Source organism: Dasypus novemcinctus, chromosome 11 (genome assembly GCF_030445035.2).
Source record: "Dasypus novemcinctus isolate mDasNov1 chromosome 11, mDasNov1.1.hap2, whole genome shotgun sequence".
Classification (NCBI taxonomy): Eukaryota; Metazoa; Chordata; class Mammalia; order Cingulata; family Dasypodidae; genus Dasypus; species Dasypus novemcinctus.
Window position 1 is genome coordinate 123,384,904 of NC_080683.1, and position 23,864 is coordinate 123,408,767.

General features: G+C 50.6%; 2 non-coding genes across 2 annotated transcripts; both read left to right on the forward strand.

Moving 5' to 3' along the window:
- The first annotated feature begins 8,906 nt into the window (after positions 1-8,906).
- TRNAL-UAA (transfer RNA leucine (anticodon UAA)) lies at positions 8,907-8,989 on the forward strand. Its single transcript has one exon. It is a non-coding gene; the product is annotated as a tRNA-Leu (tRNA).
- Positions 8,990-15,405: 6,416 nt separating this feature from the next.
- LOC111762656 (U6 spliceosomal RNA) lies at positions 15,406-15,512 on the forward strand. The gene has a single exon (XR_002795719.1). It is a non-coding gene; the product is annotated as a U6 spliceosomal RNA (small nuclear RNA).
- Positions 15,513-23,864: the final 8,352 nt, after the last annotated feature.

Genomic DNA, 23,864 nt, shown 5'->3' on the forward strand with positions numbered 1-23,864 from the left:
CGAAAAAAAGTGCAGCCTGCCCAGGAATGGCGCCGCACACACAGAGAGCTGACGCAGCAAGATGACGCAACAAAAAGGAGACACAGATTCCTGTGCCACTGATAAGGATAGAAGCAGACAAAGAAGATGCAGCAAATGGACACAGAGAACAGACAACGGGGCGGGGTGGGGGGGAGAAGGGGAGAGAAATTTTTTTAAAAATTCAAAAGTTAAAGTAACAATAAGTGAACTATTACAAGAAGATAAAATAATTAGAGTTACGATCAAGGAAATAAGAAATAAAAAATATGAATGGAAATTAAGAACAAGAATTCTAAAGTAAACTAGAAATAAATATAATCTCAAAAGAATATAAAAGTTATCATAATTTTGAAAGAAAATACCCAGGAAGACAAAGTAAGGAAATAAAGACAAGTTAGAGGTAGAACTAAAATAGAAATGGGGTAACTGAAATGTGTTAGACAGCTAAAGGGGAGCTGATGAAAAGTTCCTGAAATCTGTTGGCATTTTAAAAAGGTATTTCTTTGGGGTAGAAGCTCACAGTCACAAGGCCATAGAGAATCATTTACTTCCCTCACCAAACTCGGTTGCCAAGTGTTGGAGCAAGATGGCTGCTGGTCTCTGGGGGGCTCAGCCTCCCTCTTCCTCCTAAGGCTCCGTGGTCCCAGCTCCTTCCTTTCTCAGCTGCACTTTAGCATGCGGCTTGTCTCTCTCCCAGGGTTGGTTTCTCTCCAGGATCAGCTGCCCTGCTTTCTCCAAGGCCAGCTGTAAACTCTCAGGGGAATGGCTCGTGTCTTCCCGGGGCCCGTGCTGCATCTGATGGAGCCTTCTCTCTCTCCTCACATATTGGCTTCTCTGTGTGCTCACATCCCAGGGCTCCAGCATCAAAAACTCGCTCTCCCCTGCCTTGTCATTTTCTCTGGGAGTCTGACCACCAAAGGGATGGGGACTCAATGTCCTACTGATGTGGCCCAATCAAAGTCTTAATCATAATTTAATCAGGTAGAAGTGAAGTCTCTGAATCTGATACAAATCTGATATGCCCAGAGGAACACAACAGTTTACGAACATAATCCAGTATCTATTTTTGGAGCTCATTAACTACCAAACTGCAACATGAAATAAGATGAAGTCCCACTGGGAGCAGCTGAGTCGCTGGCAAAATTCTCACGGAGACGTTCTAAAGTTGGGTCATGGGAAGCTGGGAGACGGAAGGCTGGAGCGGTCAAAGCCTCCTTCCCTGAGCCTTGGCCCACACCTCCTGCAATCTTGCATCTCGCTATGGTGACGATGAGAGACGCCCTAGAGCTGTTGGGGAGAGCCTCACGGTGAAGGGTTTCACAGAGACTTGGGGTTCTTGACCACACACATGCTCAGTCAGCAGCTCTGCCCTTTGGAGTCCAGAAGAATGAGTCAGGAATCCAACAGTGCCTCAAAACCATGTGGAGAGCCCAAAGTGGGGTAGAGATGGCTCCCCATGAGCACCTTCCAATGAGAAATTGGTCCTGGAGTTAATGGTGTTTTCTGGTCATTTGGAGAAGTTATGATATGACCCTACTTCTTCATACATACACTTGATAGGAAGAATGGGTTTTAAAGTAACTGGAAGTTGAGAATTTTAACTGATTTTGAAATAAAAGGCATTGTAATGAGGCTATGAAGTGAGAGAGTTCTGGTCAATAAAGTGATGATTCGTCAAGGACAAGAGGACAACTCACGAGAAGGCAGCCTCCGGGATCCACGCAGCAACACACTATCTGCAAAGGCAACCGGGGCCCCTCAGAGCAGTGTGCTCTTGCGAGGCAGAGGACAAGGGCAGAACCAGGCCCGTAATGGCATTCCGCCCAGCAAGCAAGTTCTCGGTGACCTTGGGACTCCTTTGTCCAGGCCACACACGTGGTGGAGCACTAGTTCTAGAGGGGACTTTGGAATCCTTGTCCATGCTGCACCTATGGCATGAGAACTGGTTCCAGGCGGTTCTTTAGAAACCTGCATCGAGGCTGCTCCTATGGTGTCAGCACTAGTGCTAGGGGTACTTCAGAACTCTTTGTTCATGATACACACATGGTATAAGCACTAGTTCTAAGGATAATCCCGAATCCTTTGTACTTCTACAAATATAGTGTGAACATCAGTTCTAGAGAAAATGTTTGAACCCTTTGTCCTTGCTACACATGCAGCATGAGATTCTTTCCAGGGCTCCTTTACAGCCCACAGTCCAGGCTACACATGTGGTGATAGCCCCAGTTCTAGGAGGTGTTTTAGACTCCACGTCCATATTACACAAGTGACAGGAGGACTAGTTCCAGGGGAACTTTAAGACCCTGTGTCCAGGCTGGGTGGTACTGCAGGGACAGATGCTGGACACTGTATATCCTGCCATGGCCCACTGGGTGGACTGGGGGAAAGTGTAAACTACACTATAAACCACTGTCCATGTGGTGCAGCAGTGTTCCAAAATGTATTCACCAAATGCAATGAAAGTCCCACGATGATGAAAGAGGTTGTTGATGTGGGAGGAGTGAGGTGAGGGGGGTGGGGGCTATATGGGGACCTCATTTTTTTAATGTAAATGTAAAGTGGTCACGGTAGCTGCTGAGGGTGGGGAAAGGGAAAAGAGATGTGATGTGGAGGCATTTTCAGGACTTGGAGTTGTCCTGGGAGGTACTGCAGGGACAGATGCTGGACATTGTGTGTGTGGGGGATATATAGGGACCTCATATTTTTTTAATGTAACATTAAAAAATAAATAAAGACAAAGAAATTAAAAAAAAACACATTAGAGGCATACAACAGCAGACTCAAAATGATAGAAGAAAGAATAAGTGATACAGAAGAGAGAAGAGCTGAAATTGAAGAGAGAAAAGAATGAAAAAAATTGAGGAGGGGCAAGGGAGATAGATGAGTGATAACAAGAAACACAACAATATACATGTCATGGGAGTTCCAGAAGGAGAAGAGAAGGGAAGTAATAGTTGAAAATTAGCCAACTCCCACAAAATAAATGCACTTACAAGTCCAAGAATAAATGCAAATAGATCTACTCCAAGTCACATATTGCTCAGAATGTTAACATCAAAGATAAAGAGAAAATTATGAGAGCAGCAAGGGAGAAGGAAACCATCACATACAGGGGATGCCCAGTGTATTAGTCCAGCTAAAGGGGTGCTGATGCAAAATACCAGAAATGGGTTGGTTTCTATAAAGGGTATTTATTTGAGGTAGAAGTTTACAGTTACCAAGCCATAAAGTGTAAGTTACTTCCCTCACCAAAGTCTGTTGCCACGTGTTGGAGCAAGATGGCTGCCAAAGTCTGCCCAGGGTTCAGGCTTCCTGGGTTCCTCTCTTCCTGGGGTTCATTTTCCTCTGGGCTCAGGTCCTCTGCTTTCTCCACAAGGTCAGCTGTAGACTATCAGGCGAATGGCTCTGTTTCTCTCCCCATGGGTTTCTGCCATGTCTAAGGAGCCATCTCTGTTCCTCTGTGTTCTTCTCCTGTATGCTCACTTCCCACGCTCCACCTCAAGACTCCAGCATCAGAACTCCAACATCAAAATCTCCAACATCAAAATCCCCAACTCTGTCCTTTGCCATGTTTTTTTACCCACCAAGGGATAGGGACTTGACACCCTACTGATGTGGCCCAATCACAGCCCTAATCATAATTTAATCATGCCCAGGTACAGATCAGTTTACAAACATAATCCAAAATTTATTTTTGGAATTCATAACTATACCAAACTGCCCAACCCAGTAAAGATTTAGGGCAGATTCCTCAACAGAAACCACGGAGGTGACAAGAGTGGTATGAAACAGTTAAGATACTGAAAGAGGGAAATGGACTTGGCCCAGTGGTTAGGGCATCTGTGTACCACATGGGAGGTCCGCGGTTCAAACCCCGGGCCTCCTTGACCTGTGTGGAGCTGGCCCATGCGCGGTGCTGATGTGCGCAAGGAGTGCCGCGCCACGCAGGGGTGTCCCCCACGTAGGGGAGCCCCACGTGTAAGGAGTGCACCTGTAAGGAGAGCCGCCCAGTGCGAAAGAAAGTGCAGCCTGCCCAGGAATGGCGCCGCCCACACTTTGGTGCCGCTGACGACAACAGAAGCAGACAAAGAAACAAGACGCAGCAAATAGACACAGAGAACAGACAACCGGGGTGGGGGGGAATTAAATAAATAAATAAATCTTTAAAAAAAAAAAAAAGATACTGAAAGAGAAAAACTGCCAGTCAAGAATTCTTTACCCAACAAAACTGTCCTTCAAATATGAAAGTGAGTTTAAAATATTCACAGGTAAACAGAAAGTAAGAGAGTTCTTAAAAAATAATCTACCTTTGCAGGAAATATTAAAGGAATCCTTACAACCTGAAAGGAAAAGACAGGAGAGAGAGGCTTGGAGGAGATTATAAAAGAAAGAATAGAACAAAGGATAATAAAAAGAGTAAAAAGAAGAAAATAAGATATGACATATGATAACCAAAGAATAAAATGATGAAAGTAAATAATGCATTTACAGCTATATCATTGAATGTGAATGGACTAGACTCCCCAGTCAAAAGATACAGGCCGACAGGATTTTTTAAAAAATGAGCCATCCATATGCTGCCTCCGAGAGACTCACCTTAGACCCAGGAATACAAGCCGGCTGACAGTGAAAGTCTGGAAAAGCAAGCTGCATGCAAATAGTAACCAAAGAAGAGCAGGGGCAGCTATGCTAACATCACACACAACAGACTCTAATTGCAAAATCGTTTTGAGAGATATAGAAGGCCATCATATATTAACAAAAGGGACAGTTCATCAAGAAGAAACAATAGTCATAAATATCTATGCACCTAACCAGGATGCCCCAAAACACATGAGGCAAACTCTGGCAAAACATTGCCAGTGAAATCAGTAAATACACTGAGAAGAATAAAAACGAGAACACAACTGCTATTAGTCAACCAAAGAGGTGCTGATGCAAAATACCAGAAATCTGTTGGCTTTTATAAAGGGTATTTATTTGGGGTAGAAGCTGATATTTACCAGGCCAGAAAATAATAAGTTACTTCCCTCACCAAAGTCTGTTGCCACGTGTTGAGCAAGATGGCTGCCGGTCTCTGGGGGCTCAGCCTCCCTCTTCCTCCAAGGGCTCCATGGTCTCAGCTCCTTCAGGCTTTGTCTCTCTCCCCAGGGCTCAGTTCTTTCCGGGATCAGCTGCTCTGCTCTCTCCACATGGTCAGCTGTAGACTCTCAGGCTCTCTCTCTTCCTGGGGCTTCTGCCGTGTCTATGGAGCCTTCTCTGTTCCTCTGTTTTCTTCTCCTGTGTGTTTACTTCCTGGGGTCCCAGCAGCAAAAGTCTCTAACTCTCTCCTCTGCCCCGTAGTTTTCTCTGTAAGAACCCACCCACCAAGAGGGTGGGAATTCAGTGTCCTGCACTCTGACCCAATCAAAGCCTTAATCAAAGTTTAATCAAGTAAAAGTGAAACCTCTGAATCCAATGCAATCCAATATGCCCAGGGGAACAGATCAGTTCACAAACAGAATCTAATATCTATTTTTGGATTTCATAAACAATATCAAACTGCTATACAACGTATCAAAACTTCTTGGATACAGCGAAGGCAACCTTGAGATGAAAATTTATTGCCCTAAATGCCTATATTAAAAAAGAAAGAGCTAAAATGAAAGATCTAATTGAATAACTGGAGAAACTAGGAAAAGAAGAGCAAACCACTAGCAAAGCAACCAGAAGGAAAGAAATAATAAAGATTAGAGCAGAAATAAATGCAATTGAGAACAAAAACACAATAAAGTCAACAAAACAAAAGCTGTTTTTTTTTAATCAATAAAATTGACAATCCCCTAGCTAGACTAACAAAGAAAAAGATAGAGAAGATGCAAATAAATAAAATCAGAAATTAAAGGGGGGAACTTAACGACTGAACCCACAGATACAAAAAGGATCATAAGAGGATATTATAAGAAGCTATATGCCAACAAGCTAGACAACCTAGAATATTGGAAGAGATGGACACACTGATCACTGGACTAAACCTGAGAGTCCAGAAATAACCCCCTACCTCTACAGACAACTGGTTTTTGACAAAACTAACAAGTCCATGTTGACGGGACAAAACAGCCTCTTCAACAATGGCACTGGGAGAAGTTCAGGATATCCTTGACCAAAAGAAGGAGGACCCCTATCTCACTCCCTCTACAAGAATCAACTCAAAATGGATCAGAGACCTAAATATAAAAGCCAGGACCATAAAACTACTAGAAGAGAGTGTAGAGAAACATCTTCAAGATCTTGTAGTAGGTGGTGGTTTCTTCGACCTTACACCGAAAGCCTGAGCAACAAAAGAAAAAGTAGATAAATGGGACTTCCTCAACATTAAACACTTTTGAGCCTCAATGGACTTTGTCAAGTGCGTGAAAAGGCAGTCAACCCAATGGGAGAAAATAGTTGGAAATAACGTGTCTGGTAAGGGTTTAATATCCATGACATAAAGAGAAATGCTACAACTCAACAATAAAAAGACAAGTGACTCGATTAAAAAATTGGCAAAAGATTTGAAAAGACATTTGGCCGAAGAAGAAATACAAATGGCAAAGAAACACATGAAAAAATGTTCACCATCACTAGCAATTAGGGAAATATAAGTTAAAACTATGAGATATCATTTCACACCTACTAGAACGGCCAATATTAAAAAGACAGGACTACAAGTTGGAGAGGATGTGGAGAGATAGGAACACTTATTCACTGTTGGTGGGAATGCGGAATGGTACAACCACTATGGAGGACTATATGGCAGTTCCTAAAGAAGTTAAATATAGATTTTCCATGTGACTCTGCAATATCACTACTGAGTATATACCCAGAAGAACTGAGAGCAGTGATATGAACAGACATCTGCATACCCATGTTCATAGCGGCATTATTCATGATTGCCAAAAGATGGAAACAACCCAGGTGTCCATCAACTGCTAAGTAAATAAACAAATTGTGGTGTATACAAACAATGGATTATTATGCAGCTGTAAGAAGAAATGAAGTCATGAAACATATGACAACATGGGTGAACCTGGAGGACAGTATGTTGAGTGAAGTAAGCCAGACACAAAAGGACAAATACTGTATGATTGCACTATTAAGACTACATATAATGAGCAAACTCATGGAATTAATAATTAGAATATAGGCCACCAGAAAACGGAATGAGGTTAGAGAATGGAAAGCTGAGGACTAACCTGTGCAGAACTGGTAAAATGTTGTGTATTAATCTCTGGAAATGAATAGAAATGGTGAAAACACATCACGGTGTTTGTAACTAGCAGTGCTATTATATGGGTATGACAGTGGCGGGAAACGGGAAAAACCCGTTTTCTTCTGCTAGTTCAACGGGAAGAACTGCTGGAGGGTGTATTGCCTCCACGGTTTTCCCAGGTGGGTCCCCCCTGGAGCCTGCTCCACAGTCCCCCACAGGGCTGGTACAGCAGGTCTCCCTGCCGGGGGCCGGGGCTGGGGGAGGATGGGCACTTCTGCAGGGTCCACTCTGAGAGTCGCCCTTCACTGCAAGCCGTGGTCACAGGGGAAGCCCTCAGGTTATAAAATCACCAGCAGCGGGCAGGGGCCACCTGGTTCCCTCCGTGCTCCGGGGTGGCTCCCCTGGAGTCCAGGTAACTGTGTGGAAGTGTGGGGGCACCTCCCTGGAGGTGGCAGGCCAGCTGGCTTCGGCCGGGTCCTCCTTGTCTAAGTCAACCCAAGAGCTGGGCCGCTGGCACCCTGCTCGTGCCCCCAAACGGTCAGCGCCAGGGTCCCTGTGCCAAATGGCCAGCACCCGGCTCCCGGGGCCAAACAGCGGGTGGGAGAATGGAAGAGCAAGGAGAGGGCGCCTCCTCCGGCACGGGGGCCTGGGCCCAGCAGAGGACGCGCCCTGGCGCTGGTGGACACGCCTGCCCACAGAGAGGGACCCGGGCGCGGGCGGCTTCCCCGGGGGGGCAGCAGGGCCCTGGGCCAGCGGGTCTCCATCCACCGGCCAACACTGGGCCCTGGGCCATGCGCAGCTCGTGTCCAGCGGAGGGTCACTCCTCGTCCCCTCCAGCCACAGGCTTCGACGGGGGCTGAGCAGATGCCACCGAAGGGCCAGGCTTTAGCCAGACCGTGTGCAGTGGTTTCCCGGGCGCCTAAGAGGAAGCAGGGTGCTGGGCCGCTCCCCAGCCTCTGTCCCCGGGCGCCAGGCTGAGGGTCCGGCCCAGGCCCCGGCCGCGGGCACAGGTCACGGCCCTGGCGTCCCAACCACCGCCCACCGCCGCGGCGCCTCCCTTCCTGCGCCACCGCCCACTGGTGTCACCTGTGGAGGGTAACAACGAGCAGAGGAGCAGACCAAACGGCGCGGGGCGGGGGGGGTGGGGAGGGAACCCCCAAACCAGCCCCGCCCCGAGCGGCTGCGGCCGCGGCGAGCCCGGAGCTGCACACCTGAGCGTGTCCGCGGGGGCCGCGGGGAGAGCGCCCCGGGGGGGGGCACCCCACAGCGAGCACCCCCGTCCTCGCACCGCAGCCCCGCTCCCCGCGCCATCTCCTTGCTTCCGCGCACCCCATGCCCAGGGCCCCCCCACGGAGCCCCCCACGCCCTGTCCTTGCACCCCAGCCCCGCAGCCTCCCCGCACCGAAGCCGCGCACCCGCGCACCCCAAGCCGGGGCGTCCCCACGGAGCCGCCTGCCCCGCCCCGAGTCGTGGACGTGCCGCCGTGCGTGGCCCCGGCGCCCGCGCGCCTCGAAACCGAAAGCGGGACCGCGCGGCGCGGCTGCGGCGGGGCCGGGCGCGTGGGGAGCCGCCCGCGGGGCGCGCGGGCGGGGGAGGCCGGGCGGGCGCGGCGCGGAGCCTTGTAGGCGAGGCGGCGGGAGGAAGGCTCGCCGGCACCAGGATGGCCGAGTGGTTAAGGCGTTGGACTTAAGATCCAATGGACATGTGTCCGCGTGGGTTCGAACCCCACTCCTGGTAACTTCCTGTTTTTGCCTTAAAATTTTTAAAAAGGTCGCTCTGGCGGAGCCCTCCGTGCCTCGCGCTCCGGAATCGGGTCTGGAGCCTCGTCCTGGGGCGGGGGATGCCGCCCCCCGCCGCCCTTCCCGGAGGCCGGGGGCGAGGGCGGGGCTACGGGCCGGGGGCGGGGCTCGAGCGCCCCATCGCTAGGGCGGCCTGCAGTTTGTATTGGTGTTTTTTATTTTTTTATTTTTATTTTTTTAGGCCCACGGTTGTTTAAAGAACTGCTCCAGATTTTGCTTTCCGATTTGCAATACTCCTTTTTAAGAATTGCGTTGGAGGTGCGCACGACGCCAGGTGCGCCCGTTACCCCTTTTAAATGTGCGCCCCAGGCGAGCAACCGCGGATCCCACCCTGGACCTGAGCCCTCCTTCCCCCCTCCCCTTCACTCTTCAGCTTTCCCTGTCACTCCTCCTCTCTTTCTCTCTCTTTTTCTTTCTCTCTCTCATTCTCTTTCTTTTCTTTTTCTTTCCTTTTCTTTTTTCCTTTTCCTTTCCTTTCCCTTTCCTTTCCCTTTCCTTTCCCTTTCCTTTCCTTTCCTTTCCCTAATCAGTCTAAAACCTAGAGGGAAGTGGCAAGTAGAGAGCAAAGAAGTCGTGTTTTGTTGCTCTGTTTTGATTTTCCCTTGAGCCCTCGGTGCCACCGGGTGCCCCCTACCCGCCTCACAACCAGGGACCTCCCTTGCTGTGCTCCCGGCGCGCAGGCCTGTCTCACCACGTGCCCGATCGCGCCCCTCAAGGGGGCGGAGGCTGGCGGGGGGGGGGCTCCGGGCAGCCCCCGGCTCGCCCCAAGGGCGACGCTGCCCAGCGCAGGCCCGGAGACCCCCGGGCTGTGCGCGCCCAGGGCAGGGCCTGGTGCGCGGGACAGAGCCCCCGGGGGCGTCGGTGCCTTTCCTTCCGGCCGTGGCCCGCGCGCCTCTCCCCGGGGCGCCCGCAGCGGGGCTGCGGCCTGGAGGCCCCCGCCGTCCCAGGCTGCTTCCTGAGCTCGGCCGCCGTGGGGCGCGGGCTGCAGAGGCAGGACGCGAGGCCTGCGTGGCTCTCGGCTTCGTTCCCTGACCACTTCCGGCCAGGTCAGTCTCCCCTCGGTCCTGGCCGCGGGCGGGGGCGGGGAGGCAGAGAGCGGCCCCTGCTCTGCTCGAGGTGGCGCAGGCTCACCCGGGCCGGGGCCAGGCTGCCCCGGCAGGACCCCAGGCCCCGAATCGCAAGCTTTCCAGGGGTCAGCTCGATGGCCTCCGTAGACCGTCTTCACGTGCCCCTTCCCATGGCATCTTTGGCCAGATTCCCCAAGTGGATTTTAATTTTATGCAGCAAACCTGAAGCATGTTGTTTAAATGTATAAAAATGCAAAGCAGGAGGTGACTCGGGAGAAAGAACCCAGCTTGGGGGGCCAGACCCCTAGACCAGTCAAGCTCCCAGGAATCCTAACATCGCGGTCCACGGAGTGTTTGCGAGGGTGGCCAGCTGAGCAGGCCTTTCCCCTCTGAGGGCCTTTCCTCCTCCAGAGCCACCTGTGTGCCCGGAAGTGCACCTGAGCCTGCTGTGCAGGTAGAAAGCGATCTCACCTGCCCAGGTAGACCACTCTGCCTTTTGCAAAACACTTTCATGTTCTCAAGTGCCTTGGAGATACAGATTGTACACCCACTCAGAAAATTACATATCTAAACTTCGAGAATATCAGTAGTTCTTAAAACTTGAAATCTTATCCTAAAAGGTAGCAGAATCTTTCTTTTTCCTCAGTACATCTGTTATATTGAACTCTGTATTTTTTTTTAAGCTCAATAAATATGTCATTGTTAAATTTGAATCATGTTCTAAGTTCCGTCTCAGTTGAAAACAGGGTGGGCGTCACCATCCCAAAATCCTCAAGTCTGAGAAATGAACACAAAGGGACCTCATACTTTTTGAATGTAATATTTTAAAAAATTAATAAAGACAAAAAAAACGTAAGGGAGGGAATTCAACTATGGGCTAAAGTAAACATTATTATTCTAGCAATGGAAGAACTTTCATCATCGATAGAAAGGCAGTGGTCACCAGAGGTTCTGGCGGGGTGGGAAGAGGGATGATTGGTACACCAAGGGGGCATTTTTGGGACATTCGAATTGTCCTGCATGACATTGCCATGACAGATACGGGCCATTATACATTTTGTCAAAACCTATAAAATTGTGCGGGGCAAAGTGTAAACCATAATGTAAACTATAGTCCATGGTTAGTATAATGCTTCAGTATGTGTTCCTCGGTTGTAACAAGTGTACCACACTAATGAAAGATGTTGTGAACATGGGAAAGTATGGGCATTTATGTAATCTAAACTTCTTTTAAAATATATATTTTTTATTTTAATCATGTCTGTGTACACCACCACTCAGCTTATCATGATTTCCTAATTATTATTTTAGCCATAAAGACTTAAGTCACTACTTTGAATTATAAATTAAGAGCGCAGATTTATATACATTCTCTTCCCAGGTTTGACCGAGTTGTAAGTTATTCAGTTACTTAATTTTTGCTGCTCCGTAAGATGAGCTGTTGCCAATGCATTTAAACAGTGACACCTACTGGTTATTTGAGGCAAAATTATTTGTTAAATTCTGGCTGGTTTATTCTGACTGTAAAATTCTGAGAAATTGTTGGTCCACAGTAACTGTGTTTAGGAGAAGATTTAGGCCGCGTTGACCCCAACCTCTGACTTTTTTTTTTCTCTCTCTCAGTCATCAATGATAAATCCGCTGATTCTAAGTAAAGACAGGTTCCTTCTCCCCAACACACTCAAAAGACTGATTCTGAGACACGAAGTTTCAAAGAAAGAATGAGTTTGTTTGTGCAAATAAAGGAGGTCTGTAGCCTTAGATGACCCAAAAACTGCCTCCCCGATTTGCAGAAACTGACATTTTATTTCATCAGGATGCTAATGAGTCATTGGGGTGGCGTTTGCACGGGTTCTTTCATTAATAAACATTAAGGGGCTGAGCCAGGTTGGGGTGAGCCACGAAGGTACCCCCATTATCAAGACATCCAGGGGAGGCGGGTACGGAAAACCAAGGTCAGCGACGAGGTTTTTCACACGGAGTTCAAACAAGAGGGGGAGTGGTCCCCCCATCGATAGAAATGTCCATTTATAGGGTAAGATCCGCCTGGAGTCACCGTGACAATGCAGGTGCTAGCTGGAAATGGCCACCTACAAAGGGTGAAGTCAGTTCAGTCCGGCCAGTTTTCGTAATTTCAGATAGTAACCTTTGGCTTTTTATAATTTACTGGAAGTAAAAAGGCATCTAGATAATGATTAGTAATCACGATCATTTGTTCATTCTTGACCCTCCCGGACCCTGCATTGAGCAGACGCTCAGGACATGGGCACGACTGTGCACAGTTGCTGTCTTAATCCTTGGTTTTAGGGTCTTGATCTCACTGCAAGATCCAGCATCTTCGTTTGCTTCAAAAGCTTTTATTTCCATCGCTGAAGCGGAGGGTGACGGTGTTGAGCGGATTTTGTGTAAGTTCTCGACTAAACTGCAAGAAATGAATTTTGAGAGCAAGCCGCGTTGATGAGGCGCGTCGGCCCAGTCAGGTAGGGAGGGAAGAGAAATGGGAGAGAAAAACAGATCATGGTCCCTGGCAGAGAGGAAGGGGCTGAGGAGTGGTAAAGAGGGTGGTTTCACAGACTGCAGGTCCCTGTCACAGATTAGAAATGCCCGGGCTTACTTGCGTGTTGACCCAGACGGGGGCGAAGAAGCCAGAATAGAGCACGAGCAGGCACCGGGCAGGGCGAAGGCAGGAGACTGATTTGCTTTCCTGTTCGTTTTTTTTAAAATATTACATTAAAAAAAAAGAGGTCCCATTCAACCCCACCCCCCCACCCCCCACTCCCCCCACAGCAACACTCTCTCCCATCATCGTGACACATCCATTGCACCTGGTAAGTTCATCTCTGAGCATCACTGTACCCCATAGTCAATGGTCCACATTGTAGCCCACACTCTCCCACGTTCCATCCAGTGGGCTGGCGGATCTACAATGTCCTGTAATTGTTCGCTTTTTAAACCACTGATGACTCCATCCCTTGACTAGTGGCAGGGGAGGAGCCCCAGCCGTTGCTGTTTTGATGGGTTTCCCGGCCCCTCAGTCCCCCAGGAGGGCCCAGTGATAAGCCTGGAGAATCCCCGGGCTGCTTCTCCTGGCCTTGGGAGGAAATCGCTTTCTGAATGGGATTTCTCGCAAGGGTCTTCCAGCAGCCATCGTGGGGGTATCGATGTCCGCATCGGCTTCTTGCCAGGTTCCAGATCCTTCTGTTGATTCCCCACCTAGCCTGCTTCAAAGGGGGGTGGAGAGCTGGCCTAGGAAGTCATGTCCAATTTGAAAGTTCTGAGCAGGAACCTTCCTTTGTCCTCGGTAGCGAGTTGCCATTTGGGGACCTTCAGGATCACCTGTGCCTCGTTCCGCCTCCAGAGACAACTGCAGCTGGTCCTCAAGCGAGCCCACGCGGGTGGTGGACCCCACGGGGCGCCAGCGCTCCCACGACACCCGGGGCGGTGCCCTGGCGGCGAAGCCCATCCCCCGCTGCCCCCGTCTCCCATCTCCACTGCTCGCCGAGGGGCCGCTGTGAGCCTGGCTCCGGGGCCTTGTCCACTGAGGGTCCGCCCGCTCATCGGGGGCCTCGCGGAGGAGCAGCGATTGCCCTTCTCCTGAGTTCCCTGAAAGAAAGGCAGCGGGAGGCAGGGCCCGGGCCAGGCAGAGCTGGCTGTGGCTCAGTGTCTAGGAAGGACTGAAACCCAGGACGTGGAGGCTGGAAGTAGGAAGTGGCCACCCCAGTTGACAGGTCACCTGGGCCAGACCAGTCAGAGATCAGCGCGGGTCCCACTGGGGCAGCATGGAAAGTGCCTCAGCAGTCGCCTGGCCAAAGCAGAACAGCTCAGAACTTTCCACGCATCTGTACACGTTGGCCCTCACCCAGGGTGCAGGCCGGGCGCTCTCCCACCCCCCCTTCCTCCCCTCTTCTGTCCCCCTTCCTCCCCTCTCCTGCCCCCCTCTCCTGCCCCCTTTCCTTCCCTCTCCTGCCCCCCTCTCCTGCCCCTCTTCCTCCCCTCTCCACCCCTCTCCTGTCCCCCCTCTCCTCCTCGCCTCCTTCTCCTCCCTCTTCTCCTCCTCCCTCTCCACCTTCTCCTCCTCCCTCTTCTCCTTCTTCCCCTCCCCCTCCTGCCCACGCCCTCCCCCTTCTCCCCTCCCCCTTCTCCCCTCCCCCTTCTTCTCTCCCCCTCCTCCCTCTTCCTTCTTGGTCAGCCTTCAGCTAGTGTGGGCCTTATCTGATAAAACTCTCCTAGAAACCCTCCTGTCTCAGTTTCAAGCTGCATCTGGAGGAAGGAAACTGCTTTTGCTCAGCGTCATCTGGGCTTCATACTCTTTCAAAAAGAGTTTTATTGGTTGTGCAAACAATGGAGCACAGTGGCCTCGAGGCCCGAAACTGCCTCCCTGATCTGCAGAAATTCTAGTGTTTGATAACATCGGGTGCTAATGAATAATTGGGGTGGCACTAAACACAGCTTCCTTAATTAGTAAATATTAAGAGGCTGAACAACACCGACAGGTGGGGCAGCAAAGCAGGGTCAGGCCACATCAGAGGCCTGCACAACCAAGGTCAGTTCCAAGGTCTTTCATATGGATATTAAACAGAGGTGGGTGGAGTGGTCACCGCCCCAACAGTCAGCACACACAGGTGAGCTCCACCTAGAACTACCCCCCAATAGTCAGCCTGCACAAGGGTGCACCCCATCTAGAACTTCCACCCCAACAGTCAGCCTGCACAAGGGTGCACCCCATCTAGAACTTCCACCCCAACAGTCAGCCTGCACAAGGGTGCACCCCATCTAGAACTTCCACCCCAATAGTCAGCCTGCACAAGGGTGCACCCCATCTAGAACTTCCACCCCAATAGTCAGCCTGCACAAGGGTGCACCCCATCTAGAACTTCCACCCCAACAGTCAGCACACACGGGTGAGCTCCACCTAGAACTACCACCCCAATAGTAAGCACACACAAGGGTGAGGCTAAGTCTAGAGTAACCACACAGGGGTGGCACCACTCTAGACAGCGTCAGTCACTTCAGATATTAAGCTCCTGCTATTTTATAACATAAAGACATCTACATAATGATTCAGTGATCATAATCATTTATTAATTCTTAAACCTCGGTTACCTAAGAGGCAGAACCACTTGTCGTTTTTGAGTTTTCAACATACTCGTGCAGTTCACGTTTCAGAGGTCCTGACTCAGCTCGCCCTCCGCCGTTGTGCTCAGCGCTCTAGGGTGGTGAGGCTGGCAGGTGCTGGATGAGGTGCCTTCAAATTGCTCTGAGAAGGTGGGTCGTTAAGAAGACTGCTGTGCTTGTGTCGGCAGCACATACACTAAAATTGGAACAACACAGAGAGGATCAGCCTGGCCCCTGCCCAAGGATGACACGCAAATTCGTGAGGGGTTCCATATTTTTTATATAAGACCGTTTATCTTCAAAACTGAACAAACATAAGTTAATAGTACAAAATGTTATTATCTCAACAAAAAAAAACCACACAACATTGTACTAAGTGGAGGAGACCAGACACAGAGTACTACATATTGTATGATTCCATTTATGTGAAATGTAAGTATGAATCAATTTGCAAAGATGAAAGGAGATTAGTGGTTATGTTGGGCTGAGGAAGGAATGCTAGGGATGTGAAGTCTGCCTTTTTGGAGTAATGAAGTGGTTCTAAAATATTTGAGATGATGAATGTACAACATTGTGATTATACTAAGAGCCATTGATTATACACTTAGGATAGAATGGCCAGAAACAGCAGCTGTGAACAGTGGGGGAAGCTAGAGAGATGGAGAGGTGGGGAATTTTCTTGTTTGTGTGTCTGTCTGTTTATTATTTATTATTATTATTGAAATAATGAAAATGCTCTAGTAATGATTGACGTGATGAACACACAACTATGTTGTTATAGCAAATACCATTGGTTATACACTTTGGGTGAATTGAATGCTTTATTAATATGTATCAATAATTTTTTTAGGGAAAACGGACTTTGGCCCAGTGGTTAGGGCGTCCGTCTACCACATGGGAGGCCCCGGTTCAAGCCCCGGGCCTCCTTGACCCGTGTGCAGCTGGCCCATGCGCAGTGCTGATGCGCGCAAGGAGTGCCCTGCCACGCAGGGGTGTCCCCCGCGTAGGGGAGCCCCACGCGCAAGGAGTGCGCCCATAAGGAGAGCCGCCCAGTGTGAAGGAGGGAGCAGCCTGCCCAGGAATGGCGCGGCCCACACTTCCCGTGCCGCTGACGACAACAGAAGTGGACAAAGAAACGAGACGCAGCAAAAAGACACAGAAAACAGACAACCGGGGGAGGGGAGGGGAATTAAATAAATAAAAAATAAATCTTTAAAAAAATAATAATAATTTTTAAAAAAAGAATACTGTTGAAGGGGCTCAGGTGTACAGTCTCCTTTACTTAGAAGCTTAGGAGTGTTTGTGGGAGACACAAGGCTGGCTCAGGGAGACAGCACAGATCTGGGGCCAAGGCTGACTGTGAGGTTGAATGGTCGCCCACTTCTCCCTATACAAGGGGGTGATATAACAGCCCCGTCTCAGCGGTGGGCGTGCGGGTCGGCTGGGATATGGTGAGGGTCTGGGAAACCTGCGGCTCAGGGCAGACTCGGCCCCTCTTAGGTGGGACAATTCTTGCAAAGCGCACCGCCGTCTTGCTACACAGGAGAAAGTGGCTCCTGGAATCATTTCTGCTGTTGCATGTGGGTTGCGCCTGCCATGACAACTGCAGTGGAGTAAAGTAAGATCGTCAGCAAGAGACAGGCTTCCTAAAGGACAGAAATTCGGGAGTGAACATAGCTTGCATTCTTCTGCTTTGTTCATTAAACTTATTTTTTTCATTTAGAAGACTTTACAGGCCTACTTTTCCATTATCAACAACCACTCCCTAAACAAAAATCTGGGTAATTCCTTGAATAGATTTTAGGCTGAAAATAACCCAGAGTTCTCCTCCCTCACGCTTGAAATGCACAATAAGTGAAGCGACTGTTTCCCTGGCGCGTCACCCACTGCTGATCACAAACAGCTCCGCCGAGGACGCCCACGTTTTTTAAGCACTAGCAATTCTGGCCCACCCAGGCCAGCTTCAATTTTAAATGTAAGCTGACTGTTTTTTTTTTCATTCCACATAAGAAAAATAAGAAATTGCCCCCACTTGGAAGCTGTGCAGAATAGCATCCAGGGTCCCGCTTTTAAGGGCGGCAAGGGGCGGCGCGGGCATGGCGTGGCTCTGCAGGCATGGGCAGGGGGAGAGCGCTTTCTCTCGCTGCCCTGTGAGGCCTCATTCCAGCAAATGAACTTTCGAGGTGGCCTCCTGAGCCAAAATGACCTCAGGAATCTGCTAATTGAACCAATTAGTCCATTTATTTAATGCTGGTTCTGGTCTCCTCTGAGGAATTCTCAGAGCCAGGTGAGATGGGGTGAACTTGAGTAACGGTGGCACGTCGGGGTGAGGCACCCCCCACCGCCTAGGCTCCTCTGGTTATGGAGGCAATCTCCTCCATAAGCCAGTCTACACCATTAGCCAATCTACTCCATAAGCTAGTCTATACCATAAGCCAGACTACACCATGAGCCAGTCTACACTGTAAGCCAGTTTACACCATTAGCCAGTCTACACCATAAGCCTGTCTACACCACAGGCTGGTCTACACCATGAGCCAGTCTACACTATAAACCAGTTTATACCATTAGCCAGTCTACACCATAAGCTGGTCTACACCATAGGCCGGTCTACACCATAGACAGGTCTAGACCATAAGTTGGTCTGCACCATAAGCCAGTCTATATCATAAGCTGGTATACACCATAGGCCAAGTCTACACCATAAGCCAGTCTATACCATAAGCTGTTTTACACCACAGGCAGGTCTATACCATAAGCTGGTCTATACCATAAGCCAGTCTACACTATAAATCTGCCCACAGAACACACAGTTACTGTCACTGACCTATTGCCCAAGTTGCTAAAAGTCTGGGAAAGTCTTGTAGGGCAATGACCAGTCCTGAGAGCTGGGCCCCCTCCACGTGAGCGTCCAGTCCTAGGTGTTTTCTGAGAGTCTGGAGTGGCAGGTCCCTGCAGGGGGCTGAGACAGAGCAAAGAGTCAGACGACACGTCCCTTTCCTCTGCCACTCCCATTTTACTGGGGACACGGATGGGGAAGAACTCATCCTACCGCTGGGCTTCCGCTGCGGTTCTCCCCCGAACTGTGGGTGCAAAAGCCAAGCCTTCCCAGCGCTGACAAAGGCGAAGGGGGCAGGGGCATCTGCTCACCACGCAGAGGCCTGCGTTCAGCGCACAGGCCGGAGGTGGGGCAGGGGGGAAGGAAGGGGGAGAGGGAGAGGGAGGAAGGGAGGAGGACGTAGGAGGGGCCCCTAAACCGCACCTGGACCCCTGTCATCGTCCATAATCAGCTCCATGCTTGGATTTCCACGGTAGGTAGAACACAGAAGCCTTTTGTGTGCGTGGACCAGACTGAGTTGACTTCTTGTTACCTGCAGCAAAAATGGTCCTGATTAACATGGATTTTAAGTATGGGTGTGCAGCAGAGTATCTTCTGGACTATCAAAGGAGGGAAATAATTTGCAGTGTTTCAAGGGAGGTGGTGGTGTTTCATGAGCTTGAGCCCGGGCCTGCTGAAGGGCCTGGCTCAGCTGAAGCTTCCAGAAGGCAGGAGTAGCTCATGGCCACCCCCCAGACCAGAAATCCCTAACAGCGGTGGCCCTGCCTCCAGGGGCATTTTGGCAAAGTATGGGCCACGGGGCTGGCCACTGCGGGGGAGGGAGGCTGGCTGCCGGTAGGGAGGGCCAAGGGTGCTGGGCACGCTCCAAGAATGGTATTCCCGCACAATGGAGAACTGTCCTCCCTCCTGCAAGATCTGGAATGTTCCAAAGGGTGTTCCCGGGGGCTAAATGCCCATTTATCTGGACTCACAGCCTAACTTCATTTTTCACAGTAAACACAAAATATTTTGCAAGGTTTCAGAGTCTTCAGAGTACATGACTACCATGTAAATCAAGGGAAAAGTGCACTTTATTTTATTCAGAATTTCACCGAGGTTCGTTACCACGTTGGAAACTCAGCACTCGTGGCACATTGACATTGTGTGCAGAATGTTCTGAGCAGAACAGGGCACCGCTTTTGCAGTGTCCCGTCATCATTTCTGGTGACGCTGACTTTTAACCCTTACATAAGACGGTGTAGGACAGATTCCCCCCCGGGAAGTTAACTACTAAGTATTTTGGACTTCCACCCACTAGTTCTAGCGTCCATTGATGACTTTTGTCAGAAACAACTATGACGATGATTTTTGCCAATTGGTGATATTTCAATGCCCATCATTCAGCATTCTGCTGTGCTAGGGCTTCTGCTTCTCCCTTGTATATTTGTGTATTTATCAGTATGGGCTCACGAATTCCTAATTGTATTTAATTAGTTATAATGCATTATTATGATTATCTAAAATTTGGCTGTTCAAATTTTCCCAGATTGGCCAGTAGAGAGTCTCTTCCAGCTGCTCTTCATGGGTCCCATTTTTCTCTAAATACTTTTTTTCTTTCTGACACAAGATGCTCTTGTATCATCTTAAGATACTTCCCTGCATCCACCATTGAATCATTCATGTCTCTAAGAAGCCATGGCTCCTTTTAGGGGAGAATGGTGCTTAGAATCCAAGACCTGGGCACCAGGTGTGTTCATTGCTGCTGCGGTGCTATAGTCCCACTCAGAAGACAGTCATGAAATAGATGTGTAAATGCTTCCACACACAGGCAAGCACACGTACACCAGTGTCTGCGTCTCTATCCATATCTATGCCTGTGCCTGCACCTGTGTCTGTCCTATAGTCTATGCCTATGCTTATGCTCAGGTATACACCTCCACCTCCACCTCCACCCACACCTCCACCTACACTCACGACCACGACCATGACCACGGCCACACCCACACCCACACCTAACCACACCTAACCCACACCTAACCCACACCTACACCCACACCTACACCCACACCTCCACCTACACTCACGACCACGACCATGACCACGGCCACACCCACACCCACACCTAACCACACCTAACCCACACCTACACCCACACCTACACCTAACCACACCTAACCACACCTACACCCACACCTACACCTCCACCCACACCTCCACCCACACTCACGACCACGACCGTGACCACGGCCACACCCACACCCACACCTAACCACACCTACACCCACACCTACACCTACACCCACATCTACACTCACACCCACCTAACCCACACCTCACACCTACACCTACACCCACACCTAACCACACCTAAACCACACCTAACCCACACCTACACCCACACCTCCACCTCCACCCACACTCACGACCACGACCGTGACCACGGCCACACCCACACCCACACCTAACCACACCTAAACCACACCTAACCCACACCTACACCCACACCTACACCTACACCCACATCTACACTCACACCCACCTAACCCACACCTACACCCACACCTACACCCACACCCACACCCACACCTAACAAATACCTACACTCATACCCACACCTATACTATACCCACACCTAACCCAAACCTACTCTAACACCTAACCCACACCTACACCCACATCTAACCCAACCTATACATACACCCACACCCATACCTACATCCACACCCAACCCACACCTAACTCACACCTACACCCAAACCTATACCCACACCCACACCTAACCCACACCCACACCTGCACCACACTTACCACCTATACCCATACCTACACCTACACCCACAACCAAATCTACCCCTCCAGCTCTAGCTACACCTATACCTACAGCTATACCCATGCCTACATCCACACCTACAGCTACACCTACACCCAGTTTCACACTTACACCCACACCCATCCCACTCCCACACCTATACCACACTCATACCTGCACCCACACTCACACCTATACCCACACTCACACCTACACTCACAACCACACTCACACCTATACCACACCTATACCCACACCTACACCCACACCCACAGCTACACCTCTACCCTCACACCCACACCCACACCCACTCCCACACTATGCTTTCTCTTCTATTTCTGTGTCTCTAGATGCCTCCAGTTTGACTACAACTCCACAGGGTTAATTCTAGCTTCCCCCTTTCCTACTTGTGCCTCCTCCCTTCTCAATCTACTCATTTATTTGTACAATGCTCCAGTTGCAGCCAACTGCCCCATCACATGGGCCACCTCTGCTCCCAGTCTCCCCACCTGTGCGTCCTGCTCTGCCCCTTGAGCGGGCTAGCCCAGCACTGTCCCTGCCCCATGCCCTGCCTGCCTCCCTGAATGCTGAGCTTGACACTGCACTTCTTTTTTTTTTTAAGGTTTTATTTTTTATTTATTTCTCCCCCCTCCCCCAGTTGTCTGCTCTCTGTGTCCATTCTCTGTGTGTTGTTCTGTGTCTGCTTGTATTCTTGTCAGCAGCGCCAGGAATCTGCGTCTCTTTTTGTTGCGTCATCTTGCCGTGTCAGCTCTCTGTGTGTGTGGCACCACTCCTGGGCAGGCTGCACTTTTTTTGCATGGGACGGCTCTCCTTACGGGGCACACTCCTTGCGTGTGGGGCTCCCCTTCTAGTCATTGTCACATGAACGAGTCTTCGGGTTACTGAGATCATCTTAAATCCTGACCTTCCCTCCATGTGTCTGCTGCCCTTCCTAGTTCTGGACTGCCCAAGCATTTCATGAAGTTAAAGTCAAGTTGTTCATAAAATCCAAAACGTAACAGGGGTGAGTCCCTCCTGTTAATAGAAATACCTTTCCAGGTGGAATTGATATATTGATCCACACTCTTTGTATGTCGTTGGTCAACTAGCTCCAAACTTACTTTTAATGAATAGCCATCATGAGATATGTTTTCTAATACTATGCTAAAACTAAAACACATTTTGTGTATGCATAGTAACCTTTTCAGAAATTAAATGATCTCAGTTTGTGCTAGCATGAATTAGTAAACCTATGCTGCCTGCTCCTGCTCATTGCTTTCTCGTTGGAGGGGTTGAGTAGCTTGCTCAGAGCACAGCTGGGAAGTGATGGCCTGGAATTTCACCCTGATTTGCAAAACCCTGAAGCTTTGCTCTTTGCATGGTTCTGGCGTCCGTTTGCGGTGGGTGGGAGGTTATCTTTTTTCTGTTCTTACACTGTGCGCCTTGCGATGGTTGACTCCCAGTGCCACCTGGCGAGGAGCTGCTGTCCACTTCCCTGGTCAAACCCTGCCTCCTTGCTGCTGGAGGTACTTGGTATATGGGATCAGCAGCCCTAAGCAGGTGGCTTTAAGGGAGACCATTCCCCACAGGGCGCAAGTCCTCATCCAATCGGCTGGGGCCATAAGAGCCAAGACCTGAGGGTTCTGGAAAAAAGAAGAAATTCTGCCTCCAGACCACAACCTCAGCTCCTCTCTGCGTGTCCAGCCTGCTGGTCTCCCTTGGGGATTTCTGACACAAGACCACAATTTCACTCTTATGGAATTTCCAGCCTGCTGACCTGCCCGGCAAACCTCGGCTCGGCAGCCCGCGCAGCCACGTGAGCCAATGCCTTCCCAAGAAGGCCCTAATATGTGCACACACACCCAGGTGCTGGGCGCCCTTTAACCAGCTACTCTCAGTGCAGGTCTCCAACGCGGCGCGGTCAAGGGCAAGACAAGTTCAATCTGGAGAGCTTGGGAGTAGCCGAAGCCGCAGCCCCCCAAGGGGCAGGCAGCCATTCTCACAGTGCACCCCTGACCAAGCTGAGATGTACAGACGGAAGCCTGAGTTAGGAAGCAGGCTGGGTCTCTTCGATAAGGAGCAAACCATTTCTCAGCCCTCCTGTGCGTTGACCTCTCTGTGCCTGTGCCATGCTACCCAATCGCTTTTCGTCTCTCAGAATAGCAGTGCTTCCAACATCACGCGCTTCCAGGCAGCTTTGTAGTTCAAGGAGAGCTAAGAAATGTTTGCCGTTGTCGTCTTCTTTTTGACACCTGCCATCTAAAGCTCACCAGCGCCCCTGAGAGCACGTCCACGCCCTCGATGAAGGCGGCTGTGCTCGGCCAGAGAGAGAAGGGAACGCCAGAGGCTGGGCCGGCCCGGGGGGGGCTGGCCCGCGGGTTTGGTGGCCTCCTGGGGGTGAGGCGCAGCGTCTCGGGGCTCTCTGGGAAAGGCAGGAGGACGACAAAAGATACTGAGCAGAGGAGGGTGTGAAGCAACCAGCAGGGGACCCCCCATGGAGGACTCCCGGAGGAGGGGGCGCAGAAGAGGAAGAGGGGGAGGCACAGAAGCACAGCGGGGCTCCTGGGGGAGCCAGCCCAATCGGTGGCCACCCCGAGCCCACCCAGCAGACCTGGCAGCGCGCAGCGAAGGGGAGAACCGCTGTTCCTGGAAAAGGTGATCAGAGCGTGAGGTGGGCGTCCCGGGCAGGGCAGGGCCCAGGAGGAGCGGCCCTGGGAGGGCGGAAGACAGGAGGGACGCGGGGCTGGCGCGGAGCCCCTGGGCGGGCAGGCGTGGACATGGCGGACCAGGCCAGCCTTGCCAGCCGCCACAAGGCCAGGGGTTCTGGAGGTCAGTACGCCACAGGCCAGCCCATTGTCCCCGGAAGCCGGCCTGGGGGCGGGGCCCGTGCCGTTCGGCCCCCCACCAGCTCCACCCCGCGTTCCATGGTGGGAGCGGGATATAAGTTAAATTATTCTCTCTCCTTCCTTATTTTATCTACCTATCGTCTATCTATCTATCTAAT